Source organism: Protopterus annectens, chromosome 2.part2 (genome assembly GCF_019279795.1).
Source record: "Protopterus annectens isolate FY-2018-M chromosome 2.part2, PAN1.0, whole genome shotgun sequence".
Classification (NCBI taxonomy): Eukaryota; Metazoa; Chordata; order Ceratodontiformes; family Protopteridae; genus Protopterus; species Protopterus annectens.
Genome location: NC_056730.1, coordinates 1,122,328,500 through 1,122,354,193, shown reverse-complemented (window position 1 = coordinate 1,122,354,193; position 25,694 = coordinate 1,122,328,500). Strand labels below are relative to the sequence as shown.

Below are 25,694 nucleotides of genomic sequence, written 5' to 3'. Positions count from 1 at the left end.
GACACAAAAAGAATGCGCGCCTTTTTACCATCGCAAGAATTCAGGTTCTACAAAATCAAGTCAAATCCTGTCTTCCCCTATTAAGAGCCCCAGCCCATCGGATTCTACAACTGTTGGGTTCGATGGCGTCAACCATACTCTTAGTCCCTTTAGCCAGACTTCACATGCGAATATTACAATGGCTTCTGTCGGTTCAATGGTCCTATCAGGAACTTCCCTTGAACCATTTAGTCATGATCACGGAGAGTTGCCGTCGGGATCTGCGTTGGTGGCTTCTCCAATCCAATCTCGACCAGGGGCGACCCTTTATTCCTCAACGTCCCGTTGCCACTGTGACTACAGACGCCTCCCAGGTAGGGTGGGGGGGTCATTACCTGGACAGGTTGGTCCAAGGCACATGGCAAATCCAAGAAACACATTTGCATATCAATATCCTGGAGATGAGAGCGGTACTCTTGGTACTTCAAGCTCTCCATCACGCTCTTCCGCAAGGTCCGATTGCTATCCTATCCGACAACATGTCGGTGGTTTGGTATATAAACAAGCAAGGTGGAACCAGGTCTTACCCACTGTGCAGAGAAGCCATGAGACTTTGGCACTGGGTGGTAGCTACCAACCGCTTTCTAATGGCAACGCACATACCGGGGAAATCCAATGTGATTGCGGACAGATTAAGCAGAACCATTCTTTTACCCCACGAGTGGTCCCTCAACCAGAGAGTAGCTGCGAAAATCTTTGACAAATGGGGTCTCCCTTGCTGCGATCTGTTTGCCAGCCCTCACAATGCAAAATGCAGAGAGTTTTTCACGCTGTTCCCCTCCCAGGGACAGATTCCCAGGGACGCTTTGACCCACATTTGGCCCCCCGGTCTTCTTTACGCCTTCCCTCCGTTTCCCCTCCTACCGAGGGTAATACAGAAGGCCATTTACCTGGAGAGCGAGATGATTTTGATTGCCCCACACTGGCCTCGTCAAGTTTGGTTCCCTTTCCTACAGAGGTATGCGGTAGAGGGTCCATGGATGTTCTTCATTCCACATTGCTGCAGTCCTAACTATTGGGTAGTCCGCTGTCCAGTCGGCCCGAATACCAAAGTATATGGCTGACGTCGGTCAGGGCGCATTACACTGACGTCAGTACGTCAGGGTACTAATGCGCATGACCGACGTCATATCCTCAGTCTTTTTTGCCGCATGGTCCGATGCAGAAGCAATTTTGCGAGTGCAGGTTGGCGTTCTGAAAGTTTCTGAAGCCAGAGTTTCAGACCGAATCAAAGTTGGCTAAGTACCCGTTGGGGAATATTTTGGTTTTTCTTGCCTCAGTATTTAACGGATGTCAGAAAAAGTGAATAACTGTATTTCTTGTGGGAAACAGATACCTCATAGGGATTACCATACTTTGTGTATACCTTGTTTAGGGCCTGAGCACGACGTTGTTGGATGCCGCTCTTGTGCTAGATTTAACAAACGCACTATTAAGAGAAGGTTAGACTGTGCCAGGTTAGTGTTTGGGAAGCGTTGTAATTATAAAATGCCGTCGGATGCTCCGATGCCGGCTTCGACTAAAAACGCAAAGACAAAACAGCAAAGCCTAGAGTGGAAGAACCGACAGTCCCAGACGTTGGTTCTTTAGAGGGCTCAGTGGAGCCGGAGGTTTTGCCAGGTGTTTCTTTGGAGTCTCAGGGAGAGACTTTACTGTTACAGGATGTATCCTCTCAGGAAGTAGGCCAGGCTGAGGGGGCTTCTCAGGTGGCTGTTCTTCCCTCTCTTCCTAAGGTGGTCAGAGCCTCCCTTCTGTTTCCAAGGCTTCTTTGAGGGGCAGGCCGAGTTTTGCTTCAGTGGGGGTTTCTCCTAGTGCTTCAGGGTCTTTGCCTAAGAAACATATGCTTAAAATGGCAGAGGATTTGATTACTATGATTAGGGGTTCTATGCCCCCTCCTGATAAGAGGCCTAGGGTGGAACCTGAGTTTGAGAGTTTTGAGCAATGCTCGGAGGCTTCTGAGTCTTGGCTGAAGACTTGCAGGAGTACCCTCCTTATTCTGATTCTGATGTGGATGATTCTACTCCTTCAGCTTCCCCTCCTGAGGATTTTTCATTTTCAGAGACTCTGCATTCCATGAGGGAGCATTTTAAATGGGAAGGTCAAGATTTCTCTGATTCCAGGAAAAGGCTTAGGGAATTCTTGTTTTACCCCAGCATAGGCCTTTAGCTATACCTCCTGTTTTGAATGTGGTGGAAGATGTTTTTGCAGAGGCTTCCCTGAATCCTGATTCTTTGCCTCCTGCCCCAGTTAAATCGGATAGGTATTATAGGGTGCCTGAAGCTCATAAGTATCTTTTTAAGAGTCCTAGGGCAGACCCGGAACTGTCTCTCAGGGGCCTAAAGGTGTGAAGGCCTCAGTTGTTAAAAATCCTGTCCCTCCTGATAAAGAGGCAAGGGCTTTGGATAGATGGGGAAAGAAAGTGTATACTTCTTCCACTTTAGCCATGAGGGCGTTGAATTGTCAGTTTCACATGTTAAAATATCAGAATTATCTTCTTTCACAGTTGAAATCTAAGGTGGATGCTCTGGCGGAAGGTATTGAGTGTAAAGAGTTGCAGGATTTAGTTCATGTGTCTGAACAGGTGGGTAAACATTCCTTACAATGTGGTTTTGATGCTGTGCAGGCCTCCTCCAGGGTGGCTGCCACTGGTTCTGTTCTTCGTAGGCACGCCTGGTTGAGAGATCAGAATTTAGCTGAGCATGTTAAGACACGGATTTTGGATGCTCCCTTGCAGTCTGATGTGTTGTTTGGTTCGCCTGTAGAAGCAGTTTTGAAGAAAATGGAGGACAAGGCTAAGTCTATGCAAACTGTTAAAGATTTTTTGCAGGTGCAGCCTCCGAAATTTAGTAGAAATTGGCCTGCTAAGGGATGGACTTATCCTGCTTATGATTCCCAGTCTAGGGGTAGGTCTAGACGTGGTAGGGGCAGAGCTCAGGGTTCTTTTAGGCCTAGGACAGGGAGTTCCCCTGCTCAGACTTCTGGTGAGGGCAGGGGTCAGTCCTTTCGTAAGCAGACCCAATGACCTGCCTTTTCAGCTGCCAGTTCATTCTCGCCTGGTAGCACCGTTGGGAGGAAGACTGTCTCTTTTCAAAGAAAATTGGGATTTAATTACCCAAGACAGATGGGTTCTGGATATCATTCACCACGGTTACAGGTTTTATTTCCATACCTTGCCTCCTTTCAAAGGCATGCCAGACATTCCTCCTCTACAAAGACTAGAGGCTCACAAGCAAATTTCTCAGTTACTCCAAATAGGGGCCATTCAGCCGGTTCCTGTGCCAGAAAGGGGCCTAGGATTTTATTCTCGCCTGTTCCTAGTACCGAAGAAGGGGAACACGTGGAGACCAATTTTGGATTTATCTATCCTCAACACTTATCTGCACATTCCCAAGTTCAAAATGTTGACGTTACAACAGCTTTTACCTCTGCTGGGCAAAGATCACTGGATGGTAACTTTAGATCTCAAGGAAGCTTACCTTCATGTGCCTATAAGACTAAGTTGCAGAAAGTATCTGCGTTTTCGAGCTGGAGATTCTCATTATCAGTTCTCTGCATTGCCCTTTGGCTTATCTACTGCGCCCAGAGTATTCACAAAGGTTCTGGCTCCAGTGATAGCTTACTTCAGGCTAAAAGGAATTCAAATCTATCCTTACTTGGACGATTGCCTGATTCTGGCTCAAGAAAAGGAAGACCTTCTACAGCATTTGGAATATGTCATAGCAGTGCTAAGATGCCTAGGGTATTTTGTGAACGAAATAAAGTCCAGTCTAGTACCCTCTCAAGACATGTGCTTTCTGGGTGTGAGACTGAATACAGCAGCCCAGATGGCCTTTTTAACCCCGGACAAACAAAAGAATCTTTCAAGTTACTTCCATCAACTATCTCTTCAGTCCGGGCTGACTGCAAGGACAGTCCTTCAAGCCTTAGGGTTCATGGCATCTTGTATTCTGGTGCTTCCCAATGCCAAACTGCATATGAGGAAGCTACAATGGTATCTCAAAAATGTATGGACACAGCACTGCCAGGATTTGGACACTGTCATTCAAATAATACCTTGCATTCAAAAGGAATTTTTGTGGTGGGCTCAGGAATGTCACCTAAACAAGGGACTCTCTGTGACCCGGCCAGAGGCGAGTCAAATTCTAACGACAGATGCCTCAGACTTTGCTTGGGGAGCTCATCTAAATGGAAAGTGGATACAAGACAAGTGGCCTGCCAGACTACAGCATCTACATATCAACATGAAGGAGATGTTAGCAGTCCAGTTTGCATTAATGGCTTTCAAGGAGTTACTTCTTCCAGGGCAGGTGTTGATTCTAACAGACAACACAACTGTCATGTGGTACATCAACAAACAAGGGGAACACATTCTTACCCATTGTGCAGGCAAGCAATGATTTTATGGGAGACTGCGCTCAGCTTGCAACTAACTCTTCAGGCAAGGTTTCTGCGGAGCACAGAACTCCTTAGCAGATGTGTTAAGCAGACAAATCATGGATCCCCACGAGTGGAAACTGGATCTTCATGTATTTCAAAAGTTGACAGTGTCCTGGGGAACTCCAGACATAGATCTGTTCGCTTCTCCACTAAACCACCAGCTGCCAAAGTTTTGCACAAAGAGGTTTCATCACACAGCTTGGAAAGTGGATGCTCTTTCTTTCAGTTGGAAAAATCTTCATGTGTATGCGTTTCCACCTCTGCCTCTTCTTCCAAAGGTGCTTCTAAAGGTCAGACAAGACAAGCCAAGGATGATTTTGATAGCTCCAGATTGGCCTCGGCAGCACTGGTACCCATTACTGAGGAGTCTGGTAAAGAAGCCTCCATGGCCTTTACCCTTGATTCCACATCTGTTGTCTCAGAAGGACGGTCGTCTGCTCAATGTCAAGCTTCACTCTCTTCATCTAACAGCCTGGCATATTCTGTTTTGAAAGACAGCAGGTCTCAACTTCCTCCACAAGTTTTAAATGTGATTATGGAAGCCAGAAGACCTAGTACAAGGAAAGTGTATGCAGAAAAATGGAAGAGATTTTTATGTTGGACTGCAGCAAAGAATTTGGAGATTTCGGAGCCTAATTTGAGTGTGGCTCTTCAATATCTTACTGAGTTATTGGACAAAGGTTTGTCTTTCTCTTCCATTAAGATTCATGCTGCAGCAATTTCAGCTCACTATGATTGTGACCCACCATTGTTTTCACATCCTTTGTTCAAGCAATTTCTTAGAGGGGCAAAGAATATAAGACCCCCACGTAGAGCTCCTACTCCTGCTTGGGATCTCAATTTTGTGTTGGAGAAACTTACTCTACAACCTTTTGAGCCTGCAGCTACTGCTGAACTGAAATACTTGTCATGGAAGACTGCTTTTTTGTTGGCCATTACTTCTGCAAGAAGGGTTTCTGAGTTACAGGCCCTTATGGCGGTTGAGCCTTTTTTGATTTTTCATAAGAATAGGGTATCATTACGTACTAATCCTTCCTTTATGCCTAAAGTGGTTTCTAGTGTGGCTTTAAACCAAACTATTCATTTGCCTATGTTTTATGCAGATCCCCAAAATAAAGGGGAAAAGATTTTGCACACTTTAGATGTACACAGGCTATTGCGTTATTATTTGAGCAGGACTAAGGATTTTAGGCAGTCTCAGCAGTTGTTTGTTTCTTTTGCTTTGAGTTCTCAGGGCAAGCCTGTGTCAAAACAAACTATTTCTAGATGGATTGGGTGTTGCATTACATTTTGTTATTCCCATCATGGCAAGGAGATTCCAGCTGGGATTAGGCCTCATTCCACTAGGGCTACTGCCACTTCAACAGCATTTCTGAGGGGGGTGGCAACTAAGGATATTTTGGAGGCAGCTACTTGGAGTTCAGTGCATACTTTCTCTAAGCATTATCACCTTCCTCTCTACTCTAAGTCTAGGGCTGGTTTTGCCACAGCTATTTTGCAGGGCATGTTGTCAGTTCCTGCTTCCTTATGATTTGCCAGCCTCCCTTACCTCTGCTTTGGGATTCTACCCAATAGTTAGGACTGCAGCAATGTGGAATGAAGAACATAGTACAGTTTTGTACCTACCATAAATGTAGATGTTCGAGGATCCACATTGCTGCAGTCCAATTTACCCTCCCTCCTTCCCCTCTGTGTTTAGGGGTGGTTGTGTAGGTGAGGTTATATTCTGCTAATTTTGTATATTCTGTATATATATATATATTTTGGTGCAGGTATGTTGGGAGTTTTTGGTTTTGGCCTTATCTTTTCAGGGTCTTCTGACATCTGGGGCAAGAAAAGACTGAGGATATGACGTCGGTCATGCGCATTAGTACCCTGACGTACTGACGTCAGTCTAATGCGCCCTGACCGACGTCAGCCATATACTTTGGTATTCGGGCCGACTGGACAGCGGACTACCCAATAGTTAGGACTGCAGCAATGTGGATCCTCGAACATCTACATTTATGGTAGGTACAAAACTGTACTTTTCTGGACCCGGTGCCAGACCTGTTGACTCATCAGTCAGGACGGCTTCACCCGTCTCTCAGGTCTTTGAAGTTGGCGGCATGGTTACTCCACTTCCATCCTTAGTCCAAGACAATTCTCTTTCTCCGGACGTGATCCACATATTATCTTCTTCTCATAAACCTTCCACTGTCAAACTTTATTCCAGCAAATGGAAAAGGTTCGCCTTCTGGGCTCAGGAACGGGGTATAGATCCCCTTACTGCACCAGTATCGGAGGTTCTGAATTTCCTGGCCTCCCTTTTTCAGTTGGGCTCTTCAGTTTCTACCATTAAGGTTGATGAGCTGGCCAACTAATACACTAGCACGAAGTCTCTCATTGGCTGGGCTACTACCTATCCCAGGATGCACTACACCTGCTTCCCCAGATCTTGTTTGTTCGCTTTCATATATCCATGCAAACACAGAAAAACTAGTAGTCACTACAACCAACTAAAGTTCTTCAAGAAAAGATCTCCAAATGGGACTACAGCTCCTCTAAATCTGAATGGAAGGGGGAAGGAGGGTGGGTACTTATGAATGTAGGCGAGATGGATCCCATACATCCGAAGTTATGGTAAGTACATAACTAAAAGATGTAATGGGATCCTATCTCGCCTACATTCATAACTGATGGACAGCGTCCTAGCACCTAAATCCCGGGTGGCTCATTGGAAAACACTCCTGAGAACTGTGGAACCAAAGGAAGCCCTGCCTCGAGAAACCACATCCAATTTGTAATGAGAAATGAAAGTGTGCGGAGAAGTCCAGGTTGCCGCAGCACAAATATCATCTATAGATAATTTGGAGTGAAAAGCTACAGAAGTAGCTATTGCCCTGGTAGAATGAGCCTTGACTGGAAAGGGAAGCTCTTTGTTAGCCTGCGAATAAATAAAAATGATACAATCTTTAATCCATTTAGCTATGGAGGTTTTTGCTACTGGTTGACCCAATTTGTTCATTGCAAAGGAAACAAACAATTGATTTGATTTCCGTGTGTGAGCGGTTCTATTCAAGTAAAAACGCAGTTGACTATGGACGTCCAATTGATGCAAGATATATTCTGCGTTATTAGAGAACTCTGGGAAAAACACAGGGAGCTCTATAGTTTGTTGAATACAGAAGGAAGAGGCTACCTTTGGTAAAAAGGAGGGGTTTAATTTCAAGGAAACTCTATGCTTGTGAAAAATCAAATAGGGAGGATCAGAACAAAGAGCTTGAAGTTCTGAAACCCTGGCGGAAGTTATGGCCACTAAAAGGCCGTTTTCCAGGACAGAAATTTTAAATCGCAGGTAGCAGCTGGTTCGAAAGGACGGGCAGTTAGGGCAGCAAGAACCATATTCAAGTCCCAAGGGGGGACAGGGTGAGATATTGGAGGCCTAAGGAGCCATGCTCCTTTAAGGAAAGCCTTACAAAGTTTGTGAGACATCAATGAAGGTTCAAAGGAAGCATGAAAATTAGAGATAGCCGCTAGCTGAACCTTAATGGTAGAAACTGAAGAGCCCAACTGAAAAAGAGAGGCCAGGAAATTCAGAACCTCCGATACTGGTGCAGTAAGGGGGGTCTATACCCCGTTCCTGAGCCCAGAAGGCGAACCTTTTCCATTTGCTGGAATAAAGTTTGACAGTGGAAGGTTTATGAGAAGAAGATAATATGTGGATCATGTCCGGAGAAAGAGAATTGTCTCGGACTAAGGATGGAAGTGGAGTAACCATGCCGCCAACTTCAAAGACCTGAGAGACGGGTGAAGCCGTCCTGACTGATGAGTCAACAGGTCTGGCACCGGCTCCAGAAACCATGGACCCTCTACCGCATGCCTCTGTAGGAAAGGGAACCAAACTTGACGAGGCCAGTGCGGGGCAATCAAAATCATCTCGCTCTCCAGGTAAATGGCCTTCTGTATTACCCTCGGTAGGAGGGGAAACGGAGGGAAGGCGTAAAGAAGACCGGGGGGGCAAATGTGGGTCAAAGCGTCCCTGGGAATCTGTCCCTGGGAGGGGAACAGCGTGAAGAACTCTCTGCATTTCGCATTGTGAGGGCTGGCAAACAGATCGCAGCAAGGGAGACCCCATTTGTCGAAGATTTTCGCAGCTACTCTCTGGTTGAGGGACCACTCGTGGGGTAAAAGAATGGTTCTGCTTAATCTGTCCGCAATCACATTGGATTTCCCCGGTATGTGCGTTGCCATTAGAAAGCGGTTGGTAGCTACCACCCAGTGCCAAAGTCTCATGGCTTCTCTGCACAGTGGGTAAGACCTGGTTCCACCTTGCTTGTTTATATACCAAACCACCGACATGTTGTCGGATAGGATAGCAATCGGACCTTGCGGAAGAGCGTGATGGAGAGCTTGAAGTACCAAGAGTACCGCTCTCATCTCCAGGATATTGATATGCAAATGCGTTTCCTGGATTTGCCATGTGCCTTGGACCAACCTGTCCAGGTAATGACCCCCCCACCCTACCTGGGAGGCGTCCGTAGTCACAGTGGCAACGGGACGTTGAGGAATAAAGGGTCGCCCCTGGTCGAGATTGGATTGGAGAAGCCACCAACGCAGATCCCGACGGCAACTCTCCGTGATCATGACTAAATGGTTCAAGGGAAGTTCCTGATAGGACCATTGAACCGACGGAAGCCATTGTAATATTCGCATGTGAAGTCTGGCTAAAGGGACTAAGAGTATGGTTGACGCCATCGAACCCAACAGTTGTAGAATCCGATGGGCCGGGGCTCTTAATAGGGGAAGACAGGATTTGACTTGATTTTGTAGAACCTGAATTCTTGCTGCCGGTAAAAAGGCGCGCATTCTTTTTTTGTCTAAGTCTGCGTCTGTAAAAGTAATACGCTGAGATGGCTGTAGTACAGATTTTTGCCAATTGAACGTAATCCCCAAGAAACGGCCCAAGATGAATGTGGCGTTGAGCGCCTGGAATAGTAGATGCTCGGAGGTGGCAGTAAGGAGCCAGTCGTCTAGGTATGGAAACACTTGGAATCCCAGACTCTTCAGGTGAGCAGTCACCACTGCCAGACACTTGGTGAACACCCTGGGGGCTGTGGTGAGACCAAAGGGCAGTGCTCGGAATTGGAAATGACTGACTCCGAGGCAGAAGCGTAAGTGTCTCCTGGACTCTTGAGCTGTCGGAATGTGATAGTAAGCGTCCTGGAGATCTATGGAGCACATCCATGCATCTTTCTCCAGCAAAGGAAGAATAGATTGAAGGGTGACCATTCGGAATTTGGACTTTTGCACAAAACGATTCAATGAACTGAGGTCCAAAATGGGCCTGAAGTCCCCTGTCTTTTTTGGTACCAAAAATAATCTTGAGTAAGTTCCTGATCCGATCTGGTCGGTGGGGACAGGCTGGATGGCTCCTTTTACTAGCAGCTTTGAAACCTCTATTGCTGCCTGATCCCGCTGACTGGGTGGCACGTCCGGGATTTCCCTTAAGGAAAGGGGGGGTTTGTTGAAGGGGATGATATATCCTCCAGTAATAATGCGAAGCACCAACTGATCGCTTGTTATGGATTTCCAAGCTTGTGAGTGCGCCGCAAAACGACCCCCGACTGGCTCCGGAGTTGCACAGTCGGGCAACAACTCAGGGACGCTGGTTGTATGACGAACCATGAAAGGAGTCGCGGTCTCCAGAGTTACGGGGGCCTCTGCCACCTCTGGGGCGGCGTCTTCCAGAATCCCCCCCCCCCGCCTCTGGAGGGGGAATCACTGGGTGGAGTAGGGAAGGACTTCTGAGATTTTCTGAACCACATTTTCCCTCCTCTCTGAGCCTTGGGGTAAGGCCTAGAAGGAGCGGAAAAACGGGCCCCAACGGCAGTCAAAGTCTTGCCCTCTTGCTCGCACCGAGTTAGTGTGTCCTTCACCTTGGGTCCAAACAAAGATGACCCATCAAAGGGGGCGTCGGCAAAGGAAGACTTGAAGGCCTCCATGAAATGAACACAAGCGTAACCAGGCGTGTCTCCTGAGGGCAACGCCTGTTCCTCTCTACTCGCCTTCGGCCGCATCTGAAATGAGCCTCATGGACGAGTTAACGATGGATAACAGGGTAGTCATCTGAAGCCAACAGTCGGGGCCAGCGCCTCAGGTAGATTACCAGTGAGGGAGTCATTTAGCTCTTTAAGGAGGTCCCTTTGGAGCCTAGTAAAATGACATAAATAATTCAGCGACCGTAGGGTAAAAGCCGCTGAAGACAGGGTACGCTTCCCGTACCTATCCATGCTCCTGGAATCCTTATTAGGAGGATGGACAGACGTTGAAGCCTCTGCCACGTCCTGCTGTGTGGCAGAAGCCACCACCATAGCATCTACAGGCACACCCTTCGTCAGAAATTCCTTCTGGGGGGGGGCTGACAGAAACTTATTGGGTCTCGCAGGCACCGGTTCCACAGAATCAGGGTGTTCCCACGCCCTTTGAGAAACCAAATCAAGGAGTTCATCGAAGGGCGGAGACACCCAGGAGGTGGAAGGCTGGGCCCCAAAGGGCTTGAGGAAGACTGACTCCTCAGCTGAAGGGGTTTTGGCCTGCCAATCACCTCTCTGTCTCAGAATCTCCAAGATATCTGAGAAAGAGATATCATCCGAAGATGATTTGGGGGAACCTTCTGCGTCATCGAGGTCAGTATCCGATGTAACAGATTCATCTTGGGAGTCTACGTGCTTCCTCTTGCACAATTTCTTCCATGGGGGTTCGTCCGAAGCAGTTTCGGACGGACCTCCCGGAAGAAGGGAACCCCCGATGGGGGTATCCTCAGGCCCTGGTGCCCCGCTGCCGGGGGACTGCAACACAACAGAAGCACCAGTCTCCAAATCCAGGGACGGTGAGGTAGAAGCCTGCTGAACCGGCAAAGGCATGGCCAGCGCGCTCCTCATGGCCTCAAAGGCCGAACCTCCAGACTCCATGGAGGTCACTGGTCTAGAGGCCACGATGGCACTGGGAATTCCAGCAGCCGATGCTCCGAGGGGAAGACTAGGCACCGAAGCACCCAATCCCAAAGTGTTCCCCTTGGGCCCGGCTGAAGAAGTCGCAGTACCAAACCCTGAACCAGAGGACAGGGTAGGAAGCACAGTCGGAACCGACAGACCTCGAAGGGGTCTCGGCTCCGACCGTATGGCTCCGCTTTGCTCCATCACCACCGACTCCAACGGCTCCGAGGAGTTTGGAGGAGGAATCGAATGTGTTGGAGGGGGGGATCCGCTCCGAAGCTAACTGTGCTGGAGCCGAGACCATTTTAGTATAAACTGGAGACTGGAATAGCCTCTGTATCACCCTATCCAGGTCCGAATCAGAGAGTTTCGAGGATTTAGAGGAGGAAGACAAACGAGAAGACTTTCCTCTCGGCTCCGAGAGTGTAGGGGACCGGCTCCGAAAAGGCTCCAACACCATCGGCGCCGGTTCCACCACAGCATAGACCACCATCGGCGCCGAAGGAGCTTTCTTCGGAGCCGAGGGGGAAGAGTCTGAGCTGCACACCTCCACCGGCTCCGAAGCCATTGGAACCGATGGAGGTGATTCACCTCGATACTCCAACCTGCGGCTCCGAAACTAATGGAGCCGAGGAAAGAGGTATCGAGGCAGACCCTTCGACCCTCGGCCCCGAAGTCAGTGGAGCTGAGGAAGAAGAAGTCAATTTTTGCTTTTTAGTAGTCGGTTCCGACGGACTTGTCGGAGCCGACGATCTTTTCTTTTTGGGAGCAACAGGAGGATCTAAGGCTTCCTCAAAGGAGGGTTTAATAAGCCCCTTCAAAATCAGTTTGTTTTTGCGTTCTTGAAGAACCCTAGAGGAGAAAGCATGACAGACACTACATGTCTCCTGTAGATGTTTCGGCCCCAAACAATAAACGCAAATTGAATGGCTGTCTGTAATGGACATTTTGTAATTGCACCGAGTGCATTTCTTAAAGTCTGACTTTTGCTCTTTTGACATAATACAGGCCCTCGTACAAGCAATATAAATGTATTAACAAGGTTTGCGCCAACTGAAGAGCGCGAGACACCAGGCACGAGTACTGAGAGGAAAAATTACCTCAGACAAGAACACAGTGAACAGACGCAGAACAAAACAAGTTCAGCGGCCCAAAGCCCTCTAATTTAAACGGGCTTAGCCCGAAAAAACAATTAACAACAATAACCAAAAATAACACCACTTGAGAAAAAAAAATCACTCAAGGTAGGGCAAAGGCCCTCTAACTTAAACGGGCCTTGCCCGACTACAAAATAAAGTACCAGAAATCACTTCACACACGCAAAGATATAACAAATTTACAAAGAATAGCTGTTAAAACAGCTGTTTTATTAATATATAGAGGAAAAAACCCAAGGTCAAAGACCAGTACAGGTAAAAAAGACCACTTAGCTCCAGCCAAGTCGAGACCACGTCCAGCTTGTAAAGCGGCAAACGAGATCTGGGGAAGCAGGCGTAGTGCATCCTGGGATAGGTAGTAGCCCAGCCAATGAGAGACTTCGTGCTAGTGTATTAGTTGGCCGAGTCGGAGCCGATGGATCGGCTCCGAGCTCATCAGTTATGAATGTAGGCAAGATAGGATCCCATTACATCTAAAAGTTAGTGCCGAGTGAGGGGAGGTGTTTGTGTAAACTAGATCAAAGGTTCCCTCAAAGAAACAGGTGCCAAATACAGTACACAAAAAAAATTGTAGACATTCTACCATATTAATACAAGAACTGTAGTAGAGATTTCTGGGCCAATGAAGTATGTGAGTAGTCAGGTTAACTTTATTTCATGCCATTAAGCAACTGTACCTTGAAGGAATCTGTTGCTAGGCAACGTCAGTAAATCACAATATAACGCTTAGATGTCATCTATTAAAAAACGGGCTGACAGAAAAAAAATGTGTATTTTATCATTGCAGATACATATACCACATGTTTAGTTATCAGGATAAAAAAGAAACAGAACTGATGTTCTACAATACACATATAATTATTCTGTGCAGTGCATACGTTCAAGTGAATACTGCAGTAGCAATTTAAACAGCAAAGATAAGTGGATGTAAGCCGCGATTCCCTGTGAAACATCTCCCGATACTGAGGAAAGGTCCAGGGAGAGTTTGTCTAGCCTGTTCGAGAGGGAGAGACAAATACAGGGAACCAAGGTAGCAGAATGACTAGAGGAGAGGGAGAGACAAATACAGGGAACCACGGTAGCAGAATGACTAGAGGATCGCAAGCCTATCTCTTAAGTCATGAAAATTCACTCGGAAGCTACAGTTACGTAACCAAAACGAAGTTTACAATACCACTATCAGAACAATGCCAATGGCCTGTTTAGCGAAAGGAGATGCAAAAAGTACCAAAACTTCAATTAAGTAGTTATTTGTCCCAGACAGTCCCCTAAACCACAACACCAACGAAACATGTACTATTCAAGTAATATTTAATATACCAACTAGACATATACTGGAACGGTGCTATTGCCATCCTAACTATGTGTAGATGACCACTATTTTAAACCATATTTAACATATTAGCATAGCAACTAAACATATACTGAAAAGCTATCACTGTCACTATTACTAATGGTGTAAGTGGACAGTATTGTATACTATATTTAACATATTAATAAGAAGAGTTAAAGTGAAACATTAAAGAAATGAAAAATACATTGTACATATTTTTCTTACGTTGAAGTTTTAATTAAGCTTTTGTAGATTCTTTGAGAGAGTTGGAAGAAACTAAGTTTTTAAGGTCAGTTTTTTGTTTTTTTCTTCTTCACATCAGTCCAGGTATTTTTTTCAGAAGATCTTTTTAAAGATGAGGATGATGTCCATTCCATATCTTCCAATATTTTGATTATGTTGTAGTTCTTGATGAAGACAGATGCTTCCTCGAAGTTATTGAAAGTACTCATATCATTCGCGTAGAAAATTCTGATTTTTATCAGGATAGACAAGCTGGGTTTTTATTTTCTTTTGCTTAAGAGGTTCACCAGTGGCCAAGTTTTCTTCCTCAAGTCCAGGACTCTGTAGGAGTAGTCATCATCAAATCTTATTTGACTTTGATTGTAGGTCAAGGGACTTTTTCTCTAAGCAGATTTAAGTATAAGTTCTTTGTCCAGAAAGGGTAGAAATTTTACTACAATAGATCTTGGTGGAGCTGTAGGTGAGGAAGAAATGGGTTTACCTATAGCTCTGTGTGCCCTCTCTATGCCACTGGATAAGCCTTCTTTTAAATCTGATATTGATAGCCAAGAATTTAAAAACCTAATAATGTCCTCACTTTCTGATTTCTCTGGAAGACCAAATATCCTTATGTTTGTTATCATTTCTCTGTTCTCCAAGTCGTCTATTTTGTTAATTAGCCAATTATTTTGCTGAAGAAGGAACCAATGTCAGATAATGAGGTTTCAATGTCAGTTATTTTGGTTTGTTGTTGTTGTAGTATTTCTTTATGCACATCAGTTTATTTTTGGCAGCTATCTTTTAGGTTGTCTAAATTGTCCTTGAACGTATCCATTTTTATAGATAGCTCCTGTAACGTGGCTGACATCAATTGTATCTCCTTTTTCAGTGAAGAGTCAGAGTGGGAGTTCTTTGAGTTACTCATTTCCACACTGATGAAGTAATCTCCAAAAAAGTTTTGACAGGAAAATATCAACAGAATTTTTTCAAATTTGATATGTAGATAGTTTATATCTTTCTTAATAAAGTTGTATTGTTTTAATTTGATAAGATATATTATTTTCCTGTGTTTTAGAATGATCTTATGGAGCTCCAAAAAGATGCTGCTATCAATTAGCCATCTAGGCTCCCCCAGTCTGTGTTTTCTGTTCACTTTTTCTAGTAGATTTCCTTTCAGGCTCTCTAAGTTTCTTCTTTGCTGGCATCCAGACAGTGTACTTACAAGACATTAACTGAATTTTACTAAAACTTGTAGAATTACTAGCCCTTATTTCTGTTTCCTTTTTTCACAGTGGGAGAGTTGAAGTTAAACGGACAATCCCAGAGTGTAAAATTCTGACCTAAAGAAACCTGTCCTGATAGCTCCCGGTTGTCACCACCCACTTACCACATCTTCATCAACCGTGTTCCTGGTTTTAGTTTATTTTATGCAGTTCTGTTTTCATTCCCTCTAGTGAATACAGTTAACAATATTCAGTTCCTGTCAAAGCTTTGAGTCCCCAGTCATTGGGAAACAATAAGATTATTACATTTTTGTATGTGTTTGTGGAGTGGGTGTTTACTTTTTATGAACTCGTCAAAAAGCTTATCTTAATTGTGCTGCTGTTTATTGCCTTTATTTATTCTGCATAGTGTACCTGCAAGCAGTATTGTCAGAAGAGTACGGTTTAGTGAATTCATACTAAATCTTAGGAGTCTCTTCACTTATTCCTCTTACTATTTCTTAGATTGCTTTACCACAGAGTACGTACAACTGTCACAGGTTGCCATACTGTACAGCCTCTGTTGTGACCACATGTTTTGGGGTTCATTGGTTAAAATGAAACTGTTACTTGTGTCACACATGTTTTTTTTTTTTTTACAGCAGATCAGAAAACCATTACACCTGGCTAGTATTCAGAGATCAAACATAAAACATGAAAAAAAGACTGCTTATACTATTGTTCGAAACTCTCGTCATTCTGATGAAGTCTACAGAACAAGTGGCACTCATGCATAACATCATGGCAGTTAGCTAGCATTCAGAAAATGAAATTAAATTTCTGTTAGTAACGTTTTAGCTTTGCATTGCTCATATGCTTTCCTGCAAGGTAGTAGCAAGTGAGGTCATAAAATTCCTGAAAGACTACTTTTCTCTGAGGATAAAAAGCACAGGTGAAATTAATGAATCGCTCAGTGAGAGCTATTGTGAGTCCAAGTGCAATTTGAGATGGAATTTGACTAAGGCCACTGAAACTTCCTGTAAGCACCCCTCCCCCAACAGCCAAAGCTGGAATATGCTCCAAAAGCTAAACTGAAAATATAAACAAAGACCAGAATCAAAACAAAATCTCTGGAACTGTCTCTTTAAGCTGTTGATCAGCCTTCTTAGAAGTCAAGACGCATAAGAGATTTGATAACATTTTCATTCTTCATGTTACAGATACACTTGATTCTTTACTACACTTCATCTCGGAACAAAGAAAAATAGGTGTTCCCTTGGTTAATAGCTTAACGTCTCATCAAAATCGACAACATGATTTCCTGAACAACACGGCAACAACAAAGGGGCCTTCAGCATGCCAGACCTTTTGGTTTTCAAGGCCTAATATGCCATTGCTGTAAATGTTCTTTTTTTTTTAAATAAGAAACATCTTTATTAAATTATCAATTATGACATAGACAGTCATACATTTACATAAATGAAGACAAACCATATTGACGTAATTTTAGTTGCAAACATTATACATATTTCCAATCACTGTTAGTCAAACATTACACAGATCATTCAAATCCTGCCTTCTTGTAAGTCTCCTCTGCATGTATTGTTCCCACAGTTCCCATTTTTTTCTATGTAATTTGCTCCTTCCTTTTTCTAAAGATCCCATATCCAGTTGTTTTATCTCTGTTACTATATTCACTACTTCTAGTTCTGTTGGTTTAGACTTTGATTTTCATTTTCTAGTAATTGCTTTTTGGTAGCCACCATAATTAGACTCGGCAATGTATCATAGCTCAAAAACATAATTTCCTTAGTTATACCAGTTTGCGCACCCAGTATTTCTAATAGAGTAGTCTGCAGGGAATTTTTAAAGTCTGCCAACTCATTACACCCAGAAAATATGTTCCCATTTACCTCTTTTTTCCCCATCACACCTCCAACATTTGCTATCTACCTGAGGAAAACTTCTTTGGAGTCTACTTGGGGTATAAAATACATATGTGAATACTTCCAAGCAAAGATCCCAAATCTTCCAGACTTTGTTGCATATTTGGGAGACATGCATATATCCCCTCCATCATTTCTTTGAGAATTGCTTATCCAGTCTCTTCCCAATCCTTTGTAACCTCATCTGTTTGAGCCTTATAATTATCATGTAATATATTACATGCTCTGTTAATTTGTTTTTTAAGTGGAGCTTCTGATTTAAGACTCTACCTAAACCTCTAGCAGTGCTGGTCTGTTGCTTATGATCCCCTTATTTATTGGTCTAAGTGTTCTTATCCCTCAACTAGAAAACACACTAGTCATTTCTTCCCTTTCTAGACAAAGTACTTCTCTACTTCAAACAACAGAAAATTAAAATTCTTAGATTCATACATGTAGCAAAACACTAGGAACACCACTATATCCCCATGCACAAAACTAACTGACTTCCAGTATCCACTAGGGATATTGACTGACATTTAAATTTCTTAAACTTAATTTCTGTATTCCCTCCCACTCCCATAGGCTAGTACACACATCATCTTACTTTTGCAGAAGTAGCATGATCTTAAAATTAAAAAGGGACTGTATTACACTTGCATCATGTCAAAAATACTTCAAGATGGTCCCTACCTCCAGGAACTCCTTACCTGAATCCATTACGGCTATGCATAGATTAGCTACCTTCAAAAAAGAGCTGAAAAGCTTATCTGTAAGAACAATACAAGTAGTGTTTTAGAGATGTTGGGTGAAGATAAATACCCACATGGGTTCTCTGTTTTATCCAGCACTTTTCTTTTCTTCTCTTGTCTAATATTCTTTATATAGATGTACATAAAATGAAATACGTTTTCTTTCTCCTGTTGCTACTGCTTTGTAACAAGAGTACTAGTCATACTTTTGTAGTAAAATATTAATATCTATTTTTAGCTAAACGTCTTGTAATCTCACCACATATATCTTGATGTAAAATTATGTTTGTTGTGCCAGGCTGTATTGCAGTTTTATATGTCATCTTGTTCTCTGTTTTGCTTGTTGGCCTAGGCATTGGCTGAAAATGTCACTGTACCAGTCTGCTAACCTGGTTAACGATAAATATATTTATATACCAGTTTTTGTTTTATACAGACTGACATACCTCTCGACCTCTTAATGCAAGAAATCTGGGCAAAGTCAAAAATAATGGGGGAGTCAAAAGCTCAAAACTAGGGACAAGCTTTAAGTATTGCTCTTATAAATTTAGAAGGTTGCTAGAATAACAGATTTTGCATTGGCATGCATTTTCTTAAGGATACAGACTCTGAAACTCAAATGTTTGTCAGTATTTAGTGACTTCAATTCTCAATGATTTTCCAGAAAACTACAGATTTGTTTGAGGAACAGACCAAAACTATGAAGCAAAAACTTGGACATTCTGTGAAAGTCTGGATGGATGGGAGGCATGTAGACTAAGCTAATTACTCATTCAGCCAGGTAAGTTCAGTAAAGGCCTGAGAAATACTAGAAAGTACCATACAAAGGAATGATATTTTAACAGATAGAAGAATAAGACTAACATTTATTAATGAGCCACTTTCTGTAATCCAGTTTTGATTACCTCATCCTCTGTTTGCCTACACTGTGACTGCCACTTAACCAGACAGTACTCAGAAGCATTTGGATGATTGGGCTAGGTTCCTCAGTGGTTTTCTGGAAGATAGCATAAAGAATGTGATGATCATTGCACAAGTCATGCATGAAGCCTCTTCAAGTGTCAGTTCTTAGACCCACCTCCCTTAAAATAAATAAATTAATAATCTAATATTTAGAACACATTACTAAAATATTTTATAATGTGTCGAAGAACAGAAAGACAGTTCTCAATGTATAGTCTCCTTAAAGGAGGAAGGGCACATCAGTAGTGGAGATACTTTTAGGTGCATTTATGGCCTTCCTTGGGCTCACTTCTAGCAAGGGACATTTATTTATCTTTCTATCCCACCCATCTGTCTGTCTTTTGAATTGGTTTATCACAGTAGGCCAGTAGCCTCTTTTCAGGGGGATTCATGGTGGTGTTTGCTCTACTATAGGACATTTTATCCAGGGCATCTGGGAACTTCCTGTATGCTTTAAGAGCGGTGCTGTGGGTTATTTTACATCCACCTGAGCTACCACAAGTTCAAGCGGATGGGACCTCTCTTTAACGTCTCATCTGAAGGATGGCACTCTCAAGAGTGAAGCACTCCCCATGTGCTGCAGTGCAGGTGTGAAACATAAATAAAAATTATAATGCTACAAATTGCAAAGCTGTATACACAATCAGCAAGTGTTTTTTAACAAAATGGTAACAGTCAAGTTGACACTATATTTCAGTATAGAAGGCATGTGCAAATCCTAATTACCAGTTATAACAGATTTAGACAAAACCCTGGCCTAGCGACTGCAAAAATGTGATTTGTGTAAACCCTTATTTACCAAAACAGATGGAAAATTTGACATGCTTACACTTGAAGGGCTGAAATAAATCCTCCACTGGAGCCTTCTCACCAAACCATAAAAAATGTTAAGCACAGGCAGGAATATACAGAATACTAAAGCATGTTCGTGTTCTTTTGGTGGTATAAGGTACGGCAAAGGTTGTGTAGGACTGCAGGTTGGTGCTGTGTGGATGAGGTTAGCGCTTCATAAAAGGTCAGCACTGTGCACAGATGTATTCAACACTGAGTCTTCTCTAGGGTCTTTAAACACAGCAAAGAGATTCTAACTATGTAGTTTCTGTCTTAGCCAATTTGCTGTCTGTGCTACCACATAAGAAGTTATATTTACATCATTTATTGGATTGCTTACAGTGTTGCATGGGGTATGGTGTCCAACACTTTGGCTAGATTAGTATATGCTATACGAACAGCATGACCAGTGTAAACAGCCTGTGTGTCCCCCTCAAAGAAGTTGCCTAGACTTGATAGGCAAGATATCCATTTGATGAAAGCAGACTTTAGTGGATCTATCCTAATGAGAGATTTTTGATTTCATAATTAATGAGATCATTTATGATCTGCTCTATAGCTTTGCAGGTCAGGCTCTTAAGGATGATTGGTCTGTAACAAGGCCACACTTGGGAAGAACATCACCACTGTGGTGCACCATTAATCAAGAATAAATCCTACAGCTAAGCAAAGGTTAAACAATTTGAAAAGCAGTTCAGTGAGAGTGTGTTGTTGACCTATTTATTAAACATCCAGGTTTGTTGTTATTTCCCACTGAGAAAGTGTTGATGGTCTTTGATAGCATCTTCAGAACATGTTTCTTGGTGATAATAGGAGATATAAGGGATTTTAACACCTGGAGTTTTAATGGATGTTTCAAGGGTGAAGTTTGCACTAAACTTGTTTTGCTAATGTTTGGCAATGTCTGTCAGGTCAGAGTGGGTAGTCCCATTTAGGATAAGTTTTGAGCATTGTTTGGAAGCTAAGTATAGTAGCTGGTAATGCCTTTTATACTGTCTTTGAGATGAAGAGATTTGCATCTGCTTGTTATAAAGATTAGTAAAGTTTATCTATATTGATAACCCACTAGGGTGGCTTGTTTTTCAAGTTCAAGTTGTACTTTGCTGTGCTTAGGACTGCTAGTGCTATACGTTTAACAAGTGGGTGTAAAACCATTTTGTGAAGCTTTGTGTCGTCATAGGTGAACTTTGAGATTTTGAAGTATAATTTTATGAGGTTTGCCAATTTGAAGTCCTTAAATTCAGAAACATTGGTGTCAGTCTTTGGAGAATTTCAAGGCAAATGTCATGCTTATGGTCTGACTTTACTAGGGAAGGAGAGATCAGGGAATAGTACATGTAGAGGCTATATTCATGTGGACCAGATCTGAAATACTGTGCCATCTGGTGGGTCTGTTCAATATGTGTTTCAGGAATGTTTTGATAACTAAATCCAGAAACTTTTGTGTGGGCCCTACATTGGAGGTATATGTGTTTCAGTTATTTGTGGGGTAGCTAAGGTGTACCAAAATAAAGGGGTTTTTGGTAATGATGAGCTCTTCAAGTGCTTTCTGGAATCTGGCATGATTGTTTGAGGACATGGAGAGGTATACTGTGGCAGGCTGTAAGCTAGTAGTTTGTCTTATTCATGCTGATTTGGAGTTGTGATAGTTCCATTTGTGGGTCTCTGCAAATCTGACCAGAGGTTATATGATCCTCGACAAATGCGGAGAAACAACCGCACTTACCATGAAACCCGAAAGCATGCTAGGTACAAACCTAGGTGTGAAGGAAGTGCTTTCTTTACATTTAAACCAAGTCTGAATTACACAAACATGAATATGTTCCAGATGCAGGAGAACCTCACTATCAGGCAATTTGTTTTTGAGTCTTCTGATGTTGAGAAGAGCCACTTTTAATGTGGTCCAAACTGGGATTTGACTAATTTGCTATGTTGGAATATCCTTCACTAAAAAAAAAAAAAAAAAAAAAAACTTGCCAGAAGAACTGCAGATGTTCTTCGTGTTTCATTGTTGCAGTCATTACATTTGGGTTATCTGCTTGCAGGTCGCCCTCAGTCGGCCTGATTAACAAAGTCTTGGGTCCTGCGTCAGTTGCTGTCCCTTCTTCTATGCCGTCAGGTTGTCAGGGGTATAAACATGCAGCCGACACCATTACATCAGTCTTTCTTGCCGTGCGGTGCCCGAAGCAGAAGCAGTTCGCAAGTGCCGGTCGGCTGACTCCTGAAATTTTCGTTTTCGAGTTTCAGAACCGAAGTCTTCAACTAAAGCTAAGTACCCCATTGGGTAAACTTTTTCTTGCTCCTTACCGATGTCAGTAAAAGTTAATAATTGCATTACTTGTGGTTTTGTGCTTTATTTAATCAGCGCACTGTCCATCGTCGGTATATTTTTGCCTCTAAATATTTCGGTTCGTGGTTTAATTATCCAGAAATATCAGTTAGCCATCCGACTACTGGGATTCTGAAAAAACTCAAAGATAAAGACAGAGACAGGCCGCCGAGGTCCAAAATTGCCGAAGATGCTTCTCCTAAGCCAGTTGCCAGTTTGCCGGTACTCAGTGAGGTGCTTTCGCAGCCCCTGATACCCGCTACTTCTGATTCGCAGGCCTCTACTGAGATCCATTCGGAGTCCGGTAGGGTCTATTCAGGCCTACAGACTTGCATATTAAATTGACGCCGCCTTCATTACTTAGGCCTAAATCTCGATCCATGTCTAAAAAAACAACGCCCAGGCCACATGCTCAGGCCTCTATGCCTAAAAAACAAATGATAAGAATGGCTGAAGATCTAATAACTCTAATCAGGGGTATCAGGGGTGGGATGGTGGTCTAATGGTTAAGGTGTTTGCCTTACAAACACAAGATGCAGGGTTTGAGTCTCGCAAGGGATAATTGGCTAGGCTTACAATGGCTCGCAAGGGCACTTAGCCTAGTACTAACCTATGAACCAATCCCCCCTTCTAAGAGGCCTAGGACTGAGGTGGATTATGAATCTTTGGATCAGGATTCTGTTTTTCTGACTTTCTGATGACCTGGATTTGTTCTTACCTACTTATGAGGATTCTGATGCAGAGGACTCTATTCCCTCTGCTTCCCCTCCTGAGGATTTTTCTTTTGGGGAAACCTTACATACTCGAAGGGAGCATTTCCACTGGGAAAGCCAGGATTTTTCTGATTCAAAAAAAGAGGCTTGATAATTTCCTTCTCCTACCTCAGCATAGGCCTTTAGCTATTCCTCCTGTACTAGACATTGTTGATGATGCTTTCTCGGAATCTAGTTTGGCCCCTGATTCCCTGCCTCCTGCTCCCAGAAAACCTGACAGATATTACAGGGTCCCTGAGTCCCACAAGTTCCTTTTCAAAAATCCTATTACAGATCCAGAGACTATTTCACAGGGGCCCAAGGGCATTAAGGCTTCTACTGCTAAAAATCCGGCCCCTTCTGATAGAGACTCCAGGGCGCTGGATAGATGGGGTAAGAAGGTTTACACTTCTGCAACCTTGGCCATTAGGGTTTTAAACTGCCAGTTTCATATGTTAAAATATCTGAATCAGTAACAACAAGCGTTCCCGTACACCAAATAATTACAAAATAGCGGCAAAAGAACGCCAGTAACCACAGACCGAAACTCAAAAAACACAAATTAGCTCCTTCCTTTGAAATACGATGTGTGAGCAGTCTTCAAGAACGTTCAAATGAACCCAAAGACAGCAGCCGTTAGGCGAATTAAACACCTCCATCTGTGTCTTTTGGCTTTTCCCGGTTAGGGGTCACCACAGCGGAACTCCGGTCCGCTAATGATTGGTAGTTGATTTTTACGTACCGAGTTACCAGCTCTGATGCACAACCTTCAACGAAGGTACGCTCATTCACGCATGTCTCCATGCAGAAGACGTTCTAGCTGAGAATCGAACCTGACAGCGTCTTACTGTGAGGCGACAACGCTACCGCAGCACCACCACTACTTTGCAAAAACAAAGCAATACGCTGTCACAAACAGATGTACACGGTATCCAATACTATCCAACAGATTGTGTCCGCAGAAACAATGTGAAACCAAGTTTCATTTATTTAAAATCGTAGCATGAATAGGTTAAGCGCTTTCACTCACACAAAGTGAGCTTCATCAGAGCAACCCAAGCACTAATTCAAAGTGTTTAAATAATTTATTTGGTGCCAAGTATCTTAAAGTGGCAACAGTCTGATTACAAAATATCTTGACATATCAATTCAGAAAACACATTTATAAAACCCTATAACCATCACTATTTGCATAGCCTTATATAAATAAATATATATCTCTGTTTAATATAAAAATTATTATAATAATTATAATATATATATATTATATTTTATTTTTTATATTTTATATTTTACATGTAATTTTATATTTAATGACATAGATGCACAGCTAATATCCGGGACAAATGGGTTTTAAATATAGTGTCCCAAGGATACAGATTTCACTTCCACATGCTGCCAACACCAAGTGGGTGGCCGGGCCTACCCCCAAATCAGTGGGCAGAGGCCCCAAAACAAGTACTTTCTCTCTTAAGCATGGGGCTATTCAACTGGTACCAGAAGAGGAAAAGGGACCAGGTTTCTACTCGAGACTTTTCCTGGTACCCAGAAAAGACAATTCATGTCTTCCTATCCTGGACCTGTCTACTCTAAACACCTTTCTGGAGATTGCAAAATTCAAGATGCTGACTCTTCACCAATTACTTCTTATGCTAGGCAAAGATGCCTGGTTGGCAGCACTAGATTTAAAAGAAGCATATCTGCACATCCCAATCAGGGAATCTTGCAGAAGATACCTACGCTTCAAAGCAGGCTACACGCACTATCAGTTCTCTGCACTGCCCTTTGGCTTATCTACTGTGCCCAGGGTATTCACAGAGTGCCTAGCTCCAGTTGTTGCATTTGCAGGCAAAGAAATATTCAAATATACCCATACCTGGACGATTGTCTAATTCAGGCAGAAAGCCAGGACATACCTTTGAATCATCTGGCCTTTGTAAAATCATTCTAACTTGTCTGGGGTACACCATAAACGAAAAGAAATCACACCTGGTACCCTGTCAACAAATTATATTCCTGGGAGCAAGCTTGAATACAACTTCCCAGATGGCTTACCTCACACCAGAAAAGCAAATTCATTTGACAACCTACTTCAAACAAGTGGCCACAAAAACCCTGCTATCTGCAAGACAAATACTGCAAGCCTTGGGGTTCATGGCCTCCTGCATTCTTCTAATTCCATATGGAAGACTGCATATGAGGAAACTACAGTGGTATCTAAAAAGCCTATGGTGTCAACATTCTCAAAACCTAGAAACAATGATTCCTATCATACCTTGCCTACACCTAGAGTTCCTTTGGTGGGCAGAGGCCTGCCACTAAAACAAGGGACTACCTTTCACACCACCCCCTGCCACCCAAACCCTAACAACAGATGCATCAGTCTGTGCATGGGGGGCTCACCTGGCAGGGAAGTGCATTCAGGGCAAATGGAACCCAAGTCAAATGCACCTGCATATCAATCAAAAAGAAATGTTAGTGGTACAGAATGCTCTGACAGTCTTCAAGGACCACATTTTTCCAGGACAACAAATGGTAAAGACGGACAACACCACTGTTATGTGGTACATAAACAAGCAGGGGGGTACACATTCTTACCCCCTCTGCAGACTAGCCATGGCATTGTGGAACAAAGCCTTGAGCTACCAAGTGCACCTACAAGCTCAATTCCTGCCAGGAAAATTAAATACACTGGCAGACGGACTAAGCAGAAACCTCATGGACCCACACGAGTGGAAACTGGAACCAAGGATTTTCAACATGTTGACAAGCAAA

General features: G+C 43.3%; 1 protein-coding gene across 8 annotated transcripts in view; it reads left to right on the top strand.

Moving 5' to 3' along the window:
• The window catches only part of APBA1 (amyloid beta precursor protein binding family A member 1), a 1,810,703-nt gene that overhangs the window by 61,409 nt on the left and 1,723,600 nt on the right, over positions 1 to 25,694 (top strand). The gene's annotated exons all lie outside the window — the stretch shown is intronic.